This window comes from Bos taurus, chromosome 12 (genome assembly GCF_002263795.3).
Source record: "Bos taurus isolate L1 Dominette 01449 registration number 42190680 breed Hereford chromosome 12, ARS-UCD2.0, whole genome shotgun sequence".
NCBI classification, from domain to species: Eukaryota; Metazoa; Chordata; class Mammalia; order Artiodactyla; family Bovidae; genus Bos; species Bos taurus.
In genome coordinates this window covers 75169211-75182335 of record NC_037339.1, presented here as the reverse complement: position 1 = coordinate 75182335, position 13125 = coordinate 75169211, and the positions used below count along the sequence as shown (strand labels likewise).

The window sequence follows — 13125 nt, the reverse complement described above, 5'->3', positions numbered from 1 at the left end:
TAAAAGTGTGTGTTTCAGAATAACCTATTGCAAGGACTTCCACAGGAAACTATCAGAATGTGTTGAAAAAGGAGCACTAGGTGAGGGAGCTGAAAGGCAAATGAAGAAGAGCCTTGCAAGAAATTCATCTGAGAGTGAGAAATAGGTCAGAGGGGAAGGTCTGGGAAAGAAACTTTGCCGTTCACTATTTTTTTAAATGAGAAAGACCAGTCTGTTTACAAAGTAGGAGGAGAAGCCAGCTGAAAAATCTGCCTCTTCTGGGGAGATTTCCATCTCTAACTTAAGATGGCAACTTATTCCTCTCCCAAGGTAAACACAACCATGCCAACTGAGTTATTTACAGGGACTCTGTGGGGAAGTATATAAATTTTCAGAGAAACTAACTCATATCTCAACTTTGGCTGTGAATTCCTTGAAGATGGAAACCATGTCTTACTCTTCCTGTTTTTGAATGGCCCACAAAGCAGGTCCCTCAGTAAAGACTGGTTGATTAGCAAAAATTAACTACATTCAACTGCCCAGCCATCTGCTACTCAAACACTTGCTACAGAAATCTTCAGCAACACCCTCAGCCTGACTTTAACCACACCCACTCACTCATCCACCGACCCAGGTTCCAATCAGAGGTAGATCAGTGGCCACCCTGGTTTCAAATCACAGCTCGACAGATTACCGGCTGTGTGACTCTGGGAATGTTGCTTGACCTCTCTGTGTCTCAGTTTCCTCCTGGGCGATAATATCTACCCTTCAATACTGGTTTGAGAAAACAAATTAACATTGTAGCGTGCTTAGAGGCATGCCTGACATATAGCAAGCACTCTAAAAGTATTGGTTATTATTATTCAAGGAGGGAAAGTGACGATCAGACAGGAGACAAAGCAGACAGTTCAAGTGCTCTATAAAAGTGGGTCATTTTGCAGAGCTTTCTCTGAGAATTGTCTTTGCCAAAGTTAACAGCACAATGCTTCTGCACAATGACTCACCAGTCCGCTCCTCCCCTCATCCCTCAGTTTCTGTCAGTTCTGTCAAAGGGTTATTTTATTCACTTTCAAGCCTTCCAAAAACATTTGGAATCTGCACAAAAGAAGAAATAGGAAACTTTCAGGCAGCGATAAGCAGAAATTCTAAGCTGCTGCTCCAGGATCTCCCTGCAACTCTGACCAGAGTTCCTGCCACACACTTCACATGTGTTTAAGAATTTCTGAAGCGTGCTAGACTCAGCTATACAACCTGGAACTTTCTCAGGTGCTTCAAGCCATCAACCTTTGAGAACATTCCAGATAAACACTAATATATGGACATATTTATACATACAAATATGTATTTTAAAGATATATTCCTCTACTTTAAAATACTGGAATGTCTCATCAGTGATTCATTTGCAAAATTACAGCAGAAAGGCCATCTCCGCAAACCAGTTGCTAAATTTGATACTTTGGTTGATTGATACTTTGGTTGACCTGTTTAAGACTGGTAAACAAAAGTTGACCATATTTCGGTCAATTTCCTTGTCTCTACTCTGTGTATTTTTAAGGTTTGAAACAAACATTCTGTAATTGGAAAGAAGCAAGCCTGGTCTTGAGTCCTGGATGCACGGGTCTGCAGGTGGCTGAGTCTTTCCCAACACCAAACTCCAAGATCAGGGCTGTGGCGAATCCCTAGCTTCCGGTTCAACAACTGCAACAGGACAGGCACCATCTCTGTCACAGCAAGTGGGGGAGGGTGCAGGGGCTGGGGTCACGACCCATTATTCTCTCTGGATTGGAGGGGGCGACCCCCTTCACTAAAAGGGACATTTAAATTAAGGTGGACATTTAATTTACCAGTACATGGGGTTTTTAAAGCCCACCACATCACACCCTAATCCCTTGGTCCAAAAAGCAGATCTGCCAGGATACAGAAACTCTACTTTAAAAAAAAATTTTTTTTATTCTTTTTTTTTTAAATTATGAAAGTATGGTAACACATTTACAGGAGACTTGGAAAATACAGAATAAGGTTACATATATTTCCACTATATGATACAATTATTTTTCAAATAGATAAATTAAGATTTTTACTTGGAGTTTTCATACTAAACTCTCAAAATTTAATAGAATGAATATACAGAAAAGTAGAAGGATACAGTAGACCTGAAAAGCACCATGAACTAGTTCAATATGACTTATACAATTTTCACACAACAGTAAGATAAAAATTCTACTCAAGTTCCCATAAACTGTAAACCAGGAGACACTAGAACACATCCAGGGACATAAAACATGCAAAAATTTCAAGGTCTAAAGGTATTAAAATCATACAGAGTCTGTTTTCTTATCACCATGGAATTATGTTAGAAATCAGTATCAAAATAATATTTGAAAATAATCCACATATTTTCAAGTGCAGTGTGACATTTACCAAAAGAGATCTTTGACCTAGCCATTGAAAGCCTCAATAGTTAAAAGACTGAAAAAACAGAGGGTGATTACAAAGAAAACATTTAAATAAAAAATATCAAAATGAGAACTTAATATCAAAGATACTTTAAGAACCCCATGTAACTGGAAATTAAATGTCCACTTTTAAATGATGGGCATATCTAAGAAGCCATAACAAGAAAAACTAGAAAATATTTGTAACAATAAAAATGAAAAGAGAATTTATCAGAATTTGTTGCATGCAGCTAAAGTGGCTCAAAGCAACTAAATACAATAAAAACTAACTCTGCTTCTTTCACTGACTAAAGGCACATGTAATGAACGGTCAATGGAGCCTCTGATCACACCTAGGTGAGAAGGCTCTGGCCAAGCTAAACAGGCTTGGATGCTTTCCTGAATTTTCAGGAGAGGTACCCCCCTCCTACATCCACCCATAGTCCCCCCAACTGTGGGATTCTGGTTACAATCTTGCAGAAATCCTGAAAATAGCTCACAGGAATGCATTCCAGGGTTACAAACCCCTTAGGGGTCCAAAGACTCCAGGTTGAGAGGCAAAATCCCAGGGTAAATGAAAATGAAAACCTGAAGACGTTTCACCCAAGTTGATGGATATCCTAAAATATACAACATTCCTTCTCAAGAATTTGCCTAAGTACCACCTGAAATGGAAGGCGAGCCCTGGAACGATCTGCCATTGACTTCTCTATTTATGCCAACTGCCCATAAAAATTCCGCTCCTGCTTTGCAAGGACAGAACTCAGGAACAAATGACCTAATTAAGCAGGAGATTTCCTGGCTTACAGCTACGAAGACGACTAAAATGCAATGAAACGATGCTAAATTTGAAAGGGGCTGTAAGCCAAACCGATTGAGCAAACTGGGTTTGCTTTTTTTTTTTTTGATATGTGTGTACCCAACGCCGTCAGAGCTCAAACCATGAGCATGACAGCCATCCTTAACCATTTTTATTTATGAAGCAACCAGAATGCGTTATTTCCCCCACTTATCGGCTGCACATTTTTCAAAATGTGATTATGCAGCACTCTGAATGCCTCTTCTTGGCACGTTTTGTCGGCCTGCCTTTGCTACGGGGTTGTTGCCAACGCAACACAATAGAGGGGTTTGCTGTCTCTCACCCCAGCTCTCAGAAATGTACTCAATTACCCCAAGCTCTCACCGAGCTCTAAACTCCACCCTCTCTGATTTTGCACAGATGTTCAAGGAGAAAGTTTTTTTTTTTTTTTGCTTTAAACGAATGTCAAGAGCCTGGCACAATACTGTACAAAGAAATGCACAAGTCAGCACTGTCCAAAAGCTGGTTATGAGCTCACTTCCTCCTCTTTCCAGCTTCTCCACGTCCCAAAAAATAAACATGGGAACGATCATGCTTGCCCAATGTCTAAAAAAACAACCAGGAAGTGCGCAGGTGAAGCACTCACAGGTAATTTTTCTCGGCTCCTTTATGTTGAACTTTAAGGAGCTGGGTGGTATGTTAAGGGCGCTTTGCCAGAGGCAATCCTGGTTCTTTTGGCTACCCCCAACCCCCGCCCCCCTCCCGGAGGTGAGGTCATGGGGAAATTCCGAGGGGGTCACATAAGTGCTCCAAGGAGCCTGAGACCATTCCCATCCCCCATGCCCACCCCCATGACACCCTATTTTCGGAGCTGTGTTGATTCTGCCAGTTTCTCTCTCCTTCCCAGCACTTCCTCCCTGGGGTCACCGAGATCTCCCTCGGCGGCCAAAATTAACTCAGTAGCTGGATTCCAACTGAGAAACGTCTCATTTCTGGCTAATCAGAACTAGGGCTCTCATACTCTTGCATGTCTGGGAGCTATCAATAGTGACAAGTCTCTGTTTCATCCAGGAGAGAACTGCTAACCTGGTGTGAAGCTGGCAAACACCCACAGGGAGAGCGAAAACATCTGTAGTCAAACAATTAAAAAAAAAAACTCTCACACGGACTGATTTTCTGTGTGATGGTGAGAAAACTGAGACAGAAAAATGGGAAGGTGTGTGCTGGTACAAACAGGGGCATGTGTATGTTTGAATGGCAAACCTAGATCATAACAAATCATTGACATTCTTAGACTGATCCATAAATCAGGCTGAATCTGCACCCTTGGAAAATGAAAATTCTGCAATTTTTGGAACCATTTTGGTCTCATGTATTATTGCTTCTACAGTAATTTTTTACCATTTTACATTGCACCTTGACAAAATAAAATAAACTTTGAGCTGAACATGGCAGATAAACTACATGCCAGCAACACGTCTCCCACCAAAAACCCGACTGAAAGGATAGTAAACGTAGCTTTTTAAAAGGACAAAAAATACAGCAGCTGAGAGGAGAACAGACGAAACATTCAACTGACACTTGGATGGAAAGCAGACATGTAGCTGGTGATTTCCATCATAAATGATGCTCAGAGAGGGTCCAACCAGCAGGCCTGTCCTACGCTTCTCCACTCTTGAGTCTGGGAGGCTCCCGCTGAAGGGAAGGTGGGAGATGGGGTGGAACAGAGGGTGATGGTCCAATACAGAGGATGGACCTTGGGGCTCCCAGTCCCCTCCTCCTATCTGCCCAAGCGCCAGCTAAGAGGCTTATTATCCAAACAAACTGAACCAAGGAGATCAGAGATGACAGATGGCACAGTGACAAAGTGATGTGATTCAGGGCTGAAAACTCAGAAAGAGATGGTGGGAATAAGGGAGAGTCTACTGACTACCCCATGGGATCCACATCCCCCTCCCTCCATTCTGCTTCCAGATGTTTCCAGAATACTCGGAGCTTATCCCAGCCCAGGCTTATCCCAGACAAGGCTGGTGGAATTCTTCTCTGCAGAACCTGAATGAACACACATACTAACGTTGGAGAAAACCAGCTGCTGCTTCATCACTTTAAAGAAACATCAACAATTGGCAAGCCTGTCACATGCACAGAGAATCAGGTCTGATTTTTTGTATCTTACTTTTAACACGCGCTTAGTAACAGCCAAGGCTGAGCAAACCTTTACAGAAAGCCCATGAAATTAAAGCAGGATCACAACACAGAGAAGGGAAAAAGCCTGGTGAAAATACGCAGACATTACAGGGGGTAGAGGAAACCTAACAAATAAAGAGATGCTGTGAGAAAAACAGCTCTTAGAAATTAATCATATGGATAATTAAATTTGTTAATTAGAGGAAATTTCATAGAAAGAGAGCAAAAAATAAATACATGGAAAATTTTAAAAGGTAAGTAGGGCATCTTCTGAAAGGCCTAATCCTCAAAACATAGGAATTACAGAAAGACAGAATTAAAAGAAAAAAAAAATTTAATTCTAGAAGTGTCCCAGACTGATAGACAAGGTTTCCATACAAAAAACAAATGCCCAGCATAATTTTTGAAAGGACCCACTGAGATTTATAACAAAAATTGTGAAACTTTAAAATATGGGAAGTGAAGATCCCAAAGTGTTTCACAGAAGAAAAAAGTTAAATCACATAACAAAAAATGTTAGAAGACAACAGAGCAATGTTTTTAAAATGTCAGAGAAAGTATCTTCAGTTTTTAATTCTACGTGTGGTAAAATTATCAAGCAAATCTAAGCAGACATTAAGAGACATTTTTAGATATAAAGACTCAAAAGGAATTTAGCTACCTTTCACCTTTCTGAGAAAGCTACTTGAGTATGTGTTCTATCAAACAATGCAGTAAATCATGAAATTAGAAGATGTGTAACCCAGAAAACTGTGGGTCCAGAAAAGAAATACAGTGAAGGAAAGTCCCTGAATGATGGCTGTGTACTAGGCCTCGAGTACAAGCTATCTGCTCAAGAGCTGAAAGTGGGGGCCCCAGACAGTGTGCACCAGGGGAAAAGATGGGGAAACTGAATGGTTACGTGATGTGCTTTTAAAGTTTGGGGGAAATTAGATGAAAGAAAACTGGCAGGTCTGTTGAAATTATTTGACAGAAGTTAGCTATGGGTATACTGCAAATCAGGCCAATTTTTAAGAACTGAATTATCTCCAGAGAAAACAAAGTTTCTGAAGGAAATAATCACAGGACAGTATTTGACCCAGCAGTGAACACACAGTGGAAACAGGCACACTAATGACTTAGCCAGCCCTGCACCATACCACACGGAGAGCGGGAGGTAAGGAAGAAGGTGGCGGGGCGGGGCGAGAGAATTCAGTCACTGCCCACTGTGCCCTGGGAGTTTTAACTTTTTTTTTTTTTAATATCTATTCATTAATTTATTTTTGGCTGCGCTGATTCTTCGTTGCTGTGTGTCTTCTCATTGCAGTTCCTTTTTGTCGTCATGGAGCACTGGCTCTAGGCATGCGTGCTTAGGAGTTACAGCATGCAGGTTTAGTTGCCCCATGGCATGTGGGATCTTAATTCTCCCAGAACAGGGATCAAACCCGTGTCCCCTGCATTGGCAGGTAGATTCTTAACCACTGGACCACCAGCGAAGTCCCAAACTCCTTTCTAAACAGCCTCTCAACTCATCATCCAATTTCCAGATCTTCCACCCTACAAGTTCTTCCCACACATTGAGGGAGGGGTTCCACCAAAATGAGGGAGAGGATGTAAAACTGAGAAGACAGGCTCCAGAAAACAAATTTCAGGAAGAGAAGTCAGGGCGGGGGTGGGGGGTGGATTCCTAGGATAACATCAGAGATCCTACACCAGGTAACAGAGGTAAGGAGGATGGCCAGGGTCACCGAGGGGGAGATGGCGGGATGCTCACCAGGCCAGAGACAAAGCCAGGCCAGACTGGAGCAACTCAGACCTCCAGACAAATCCCCTTGAGGACTGGGGATAAAACAGGGACTATCTGAGCATCTGATGAATTTGAATAAACTAAGAGGGATTCAGGCAGGAGATGAGAATTTTGGAGTGAATTATATAACTATATGGAAAATGAAGTGGAAGAAAAGTTAGATAATTATAAAGTCCAGGGAAAGGAAAATTGGGCAAAAATGGAAACTAGCCACCTTTGACTCTTACATTATTCTTTGAACCAACATAAATTAAAAAAAATAAATAAACCACAAAGTTCTAGAAGAAGTTGAGACTTTAAAAAATGCTCTCAGAGAGCAGAAGCTCTCTCCAAACATGACCTAGACCCCAGACGCCACAGAAGCAAAGGCTGACGAAGTGCAGAGCCGAACGGCGAAGTACAGAGCAGGACAAAGCGTTTAAATACCCTTGACAGAGGGCTAATCTCCTCCACAGGCAGAGGCTCTCCTATACAGCAATCAGAAAAATGGACAAAGGACAGGCAAGCAGTGGACAGATCCCCCCAAAATGTCCAAGTGGTTCGTCAACATCTGAAAATGTCTCCAACCTCAAAAAGCAGTAAGGAAAACACAAGTGATAATTAAGAAACCCTAATTTCCATTTCTCACTGGAGAAGGAAATGGCAACCCACTCCAGTGTTCTTGCCTGGAGAATCCCAGGGACAGGGAAGCCTGGTGGGCTGCCGTCTCTGGGGTGGGGTCGCACAGAGTCGGACACGACTGAAGTGACTTAGCAGCAGCAGCAGCAGCATTTCTCACTGATCAGATTAGGAAAAGCGAACACTGGACATGACTGTGGTTGCTCAGTGGAACAGGCAGTTAATGCAATGATTCAGAGGGTTCTCTGGATTCAGATGGCCTGGGTTCAAGTCCTAGCTCACCACTCACTGGAGCTGGCCCTTAGCCAGGTTACATCATCTCTATGACCTCAGTTTCCTTTATCTGTAAAGATGTGATACCCACAGTACTTCTAAGAGTTGCTCTGAAGATTAAACAAGTTAATATCCACAAAGTACTTGAAAAAGCATAAAGTAAGAACTATGTATGAGTTAGTACAACAAATCCATCTACACGAAAAAGAAATACACCCTCTGACTGCAGACCCCACCTCTGGGATTTGTATTTCGGATGTACTCACAAAGAGACTTCAAGAACCTTCTCTGCAGCATTGTTTACTAACAGCAGACCATTTGAAATATAAATGTCTATCAACAGGGACAACTTTACAGGTAATTAAAGGTTCCCCATAAAATGAAATGTTACCTGCCAATAAAAAATGAGGCAGATCTGTACATACCAATATAAAATAATCTTCAGGGTGTGTTAAGTAAACAAGATACAACATAATATCTAGTATATGCTACCATTTGTGTTAAATGGCTATGCATAAAATATTTCTGGAATAATATGCTTTTTTTTTAAATGATGGGAGGTTATCATATAGAGGTCCTACCAGGTCTGTTTTTAATGGGCAAGAATCAAGAATGATTCTTTCCAAAGTGTTGGAAAAGTCTCTCTTCTTAAGGAGAGTAAACGTTCCCCGTATAACTTTATTTTCACTATTTGCTCTATTTGCTCTCTTTGTAAACCTTGTTCCCACAGCATTGTGTTAAAACAAACTTCAGCCTGACAGAGTTCAAACTGCCGTGAACCCTGAATTACTGGGGTTGAAAACCAAGGCCTGACGGTCCACGTGCAGAGCAGCATGTCCACAATACCTACTTGAGGCATTACACTTTGTCCTAAAGCGCGGAGACGGCTTTCACTTCTTTCAATATCAGCATGATATGCCAAATTACAGTACACTTAATTTGTAGAAAGACAAATAACAAGTTCAAAACCAGATTCAAACACGCACTCTACTGTTCACAGCAGCCCTATTCACAATAGCCAAGACGTGGGAGCACCCAATGGACACCTAAAAAGGTCCCTCAACAGATGACAGATAAAATGTGGCACATATACATGACGGCGTGTCATTCACAGTCATAGAAACGAATGGAATTATGCCATTTGCAGCAACATGCTTGGACCCAGAGAGCACATACGAAGGGAAGTAAGTCAGAGAAAGACAAAGACCACGTGACACTGCTTACATCTGGAATCTAAAATATATACACACACATATGTATAATATATACATAAATGACCTTATTTACAAAAAAGAAATACATTTACAGATGTGGACAACAAGCTTAGAGTTACCAGAGGGGAGAGTACTGTGGGTGGGGGCGGAAAGGGAGTAAATTAGGAGTTTGGGATTCGCATATACACACATAAAATAGATAACCAACAAGGATCTACCATATAGCACAGGGAACTATATCCAATGTTTTATAATAACCTAGACATCCTGCAATGTGAAGTCCAGTGGGCCTCAGAAAGCATCACTACGAACAAAGCTACTGGAGGTGATGGAATTCCAGTTGAGCTATTCCAAATCCTGAAAGATGATGCTGTGAAAGTGCCGCACTCAATATGCCAGCAAATTTGGAAAACTCAGCAGTGGCCACAGGACTGGAAAAGGTCAGTTTTCATTCCAATCCCAAAGAAAGGCAATGCCAAAGAATGCTCAAACTACTGCACAATTGCACTCATCTCACATGCTAGTAAAGTAATGCTCAAAATTCTCCAAGCCAGGCTTCAGCAATGTGTGAACCATGAACTTCCTGATGTTCAAGCTGGTTTTAGAAAACGCAGAGGAACCAGAGATGAAATTGCCAACATCTGCTGGATCATCGAAAAAGCAAGAGAGTTCCAGAAAAGCATCTATTTCTGCTTTATTGACTATGCCAAAGCTTTTGACTGTGTGGATCACAATAAACTGTGGGAAATTCTGAAAGAGATGGGAATACCAGACCACCTGATCTGCCTCTCGAGAAATTTGTATGCAGGTCAGGAAGCACCAGTTAGAACTGGACATGGAACAACAGACTGGTTCCAAATAGGAAAAGGAGTTCGTCAAGGCTGTATATTGTCACCCTGTTTATTTAACTTCTATGCAGAGTACATCATGAGAAACGCTGGACTGGAAGAAACACAAGCTGGAATCAAGATTGCCGGGAGAAATATCAGTAACCTCAGATATGCAGATGACACCACCCTTATGGCAGCAAGTGAAGAGGAACTCAAAAGCCTCTTGATGAAAGTGAAAGTGGAGAGTGAAAAAGTTGGCTTAAAGCTCAACATTCAGAAAACAAAGATCATGGCATCCAGTCCCACCACTTCATGGGAAATAGATGGGGAAACAGTGGAAACAGTGTCAGACTTTATTTTTCTGGGCTCCAAAATCACTACAGATGGTGACTGCAGCCCTGAAATTAAAAGACGCTTACTCCTTTGAAGGAAAGTTATGACCAACCTAGATAGCATATTCAAAAGCAGAGACATTACTTTGCCAACAAAGGTTCGTCTAGTCAAGGCAATGGTTCTTCCTGTGGTCATGTATGGATGTGAGAGTTGGACTGTGAAGAAGGCTGAGCCCCAAAGAATTGATGCTTTTGAACTGTGGTGTTGAAGAAGACTCTTGAGAGTCCCTTGGACTGCAAGGAGATCCAACCAGTCCATTCTGAAGGAGATCAGCCCTGGGATTTCTTTGGAAGGAATGATGCTAAAGCTGAAACTCCAGTACTTTGGCCACCTCGTGTGAAGAGTTGACTCATTGGAAAAGACCCTAATGCTGGGAGGGATTGGGGGCAGGAGGAGAAGGGGACGACAGAGGATGAGATGGCTGGATGGCATCACTGACTCGATGGACGTGAGTCTCGGTGAACTCCGGGAGTTGGTGATGGACAGGGAGGCCTGGGGTGCTGCGATTCACAGGGTCACTAAGAGTCGGACACAACTGAGCGACTGATCCGATCTGATAGTGGGAAAGAATCTGAAAAAGTATATATGTGTATATATCTGAATCACTAAGTCAACTATCAGATCAGATCAGTCGGTCAGTCGTGTCCGACTCTTTGCAACCTCATGAAGCGCAGCACACCAGGCCTCCCTGTCCATCACCAACTCCCGGAGTTCATTCAGACTCACGTCCATCGAGTCAGTGCTGCCATCCAGCCATCTCATCCTCTGTCATCCCCTTCTCCTCCTGCCCCCAATTCCTCCCAGCATCAGAGTCTTTTCCAAAAAAGTCAACTATACCCCTATATAAAATAAATTTTTTAAATTCTTTTTTTGAGTATTTTTTAACCACCTTTTTTAAAAGATTGAAGTATAATTTACAATGTTGTGTTAGCTACAGGTATACAGTAAAGTGATTCAGTTATATACATACATGTATCTATTCTTTACCAAAGTCAAAAAGAATTTAAAAATCAAACTAAATTTCAAAGTATTTTGAGGATGAATAATACAATTCCTGACGGAACCTCTTGGCCTGCCAGACCAGCTCTTCTCAGAGAGACAGAGGAGACTTTCCTTCCACACACAATGCACAGCGGAGGACAGAGCAGGAAGCTACACTGGCGTGAAGTCCGGTCTACAACCCTAAAAACAATTAAGAATATGAACTTGGTTCATATTAAACCAAAACCTAAGCTCTATGAAGATTCATAACGCCTCCACTGGATTCACAGCAGCAGGTAAACGTGCGGACAAAGGGAAAGTCCCCGATGTGTCCGTCTGCTGTGTAATCAAACACAAATCAAAGGAGTCAAGAGATTCGGTGAGGAAAAATCAAGACACTTCAGCATAAACCCACAAAGAGCACCCCAGACTCTCTGGCTCTTTCAGTCTCAACTGAAAATGTCTTCTTCCACAAAAACAAGGGTCCCTGAAATGCTGACCAGTCGGTGTCAGGCAAACAGAGTCCAGATGGTCAACCGACCTTCATCTGGTTAAGACAAATGACACTCCTTTAAAAAAAAAAAAAATATATATATATATGTATATATAAATGAACGTTATTTACAAAAAAGAAATTGGCCAAAGCCTGAAAGGGAGGAGAGTTATCTGGGGGAGAATGCACACATGCATATGTATGGCTGAGCCCCTTTGCTGTCTACCTGAAACTATCATAACATTGTTAATCAGCTATATTCCAATATAAAATAAAAAGTTTAAAAAAAAAGAAATTGGCCTAGGTAGCCAGCCAATCAACAAATATTAACAGAGGCAAAATACCCACATGGCAACTTCCTCATCCTTTCTTCACTCCTCTCCCCCGCAGTCTTAAAGGCGATTAGGTACACTTACTGTTCACTAAAAAGTAAGACTATTTCTGGAGTTGCTGCCAATGGCATTATTCATAGATTCAAACTATCCAGTTATTTACTCAGAATTCAGCTAAAGAGGGGTAATTAAGAATATTAGAAAAGACCATCCTAGGTTTAATGTACAGACCACTAATGTAGGATATCATGGCCCCCAAACAAGTTAGTTTTCTCCTCTAGGTGAGCATTTGTTGTCAAGCACCTGATGTGCAAGGCATCTCTGCCATTCACAGAACATGAAGCATCTCTAACTTCCCAAGAGGCTAAGCAGGCCTGTGTCTGAGAGGCTAAAACCAAGGCCAGAAGCTAAAGGACGGGGATGCTAAAGCAGACAGTGTCAGAGGGTAGTTCAATTCAGTTCAGTCGCTCAGTCGTGTCGGACTGTTTGCAACCCCATGGACTGCAGCATGCCAGGCTCCTCTGACCATCACCAACTCCCGGAGTCTACTCAAACTCATGGCCATCGAGTCAGTGATGCCATCCAACCATCTCATCCTCTGTCATCCCCTTCTCCTCCTGCCTTCCATCTTTCCCAGCATCAGGGTCTTTTCAAATGAGTCAGCTCTTCACATCAGGTGGCCAAAGTATTGGAGCTTCAGCTTCAGCATCAGTTCTTCCAGTGAATATTCAGGGGTGACTTCCTTCAGGACTGACTGGTTGGATCTCCTTGCAGTCCAACAGACCTTCAAGAGGCTTCTCCAACA

At 42.1% G+C, this 13125-nt stretch overlaps 1 protein-coding gene across 2 annotated transcripts in view; it reads right to left on the bottom strand.

The window, feature by feature from the left end:
• FARP1 (FERM, ARH/RhoGEF and pleckstrin domain protein 1) overlaps positions 1–13125 on the bottom strand; it is a 309098-nt gene that overhangs the window by 276410 nt on the left and 19563 nt on the right. Inside the window, exon 2 of one of the 2 annotated variants that reach the window (XM_059892059.1) lies at positions 984–1074. The exons of the other annotated variant lie outside the window; for it this stretch is intronic. The gene's annotated coding sequence lies outside the window, so the exon portion shown is untranslated. The remainder of the gene's footprint in view (positions 1–983; positions 1075–13125) is intronic. 2 annotated transcript variants of the gene reach the window in all.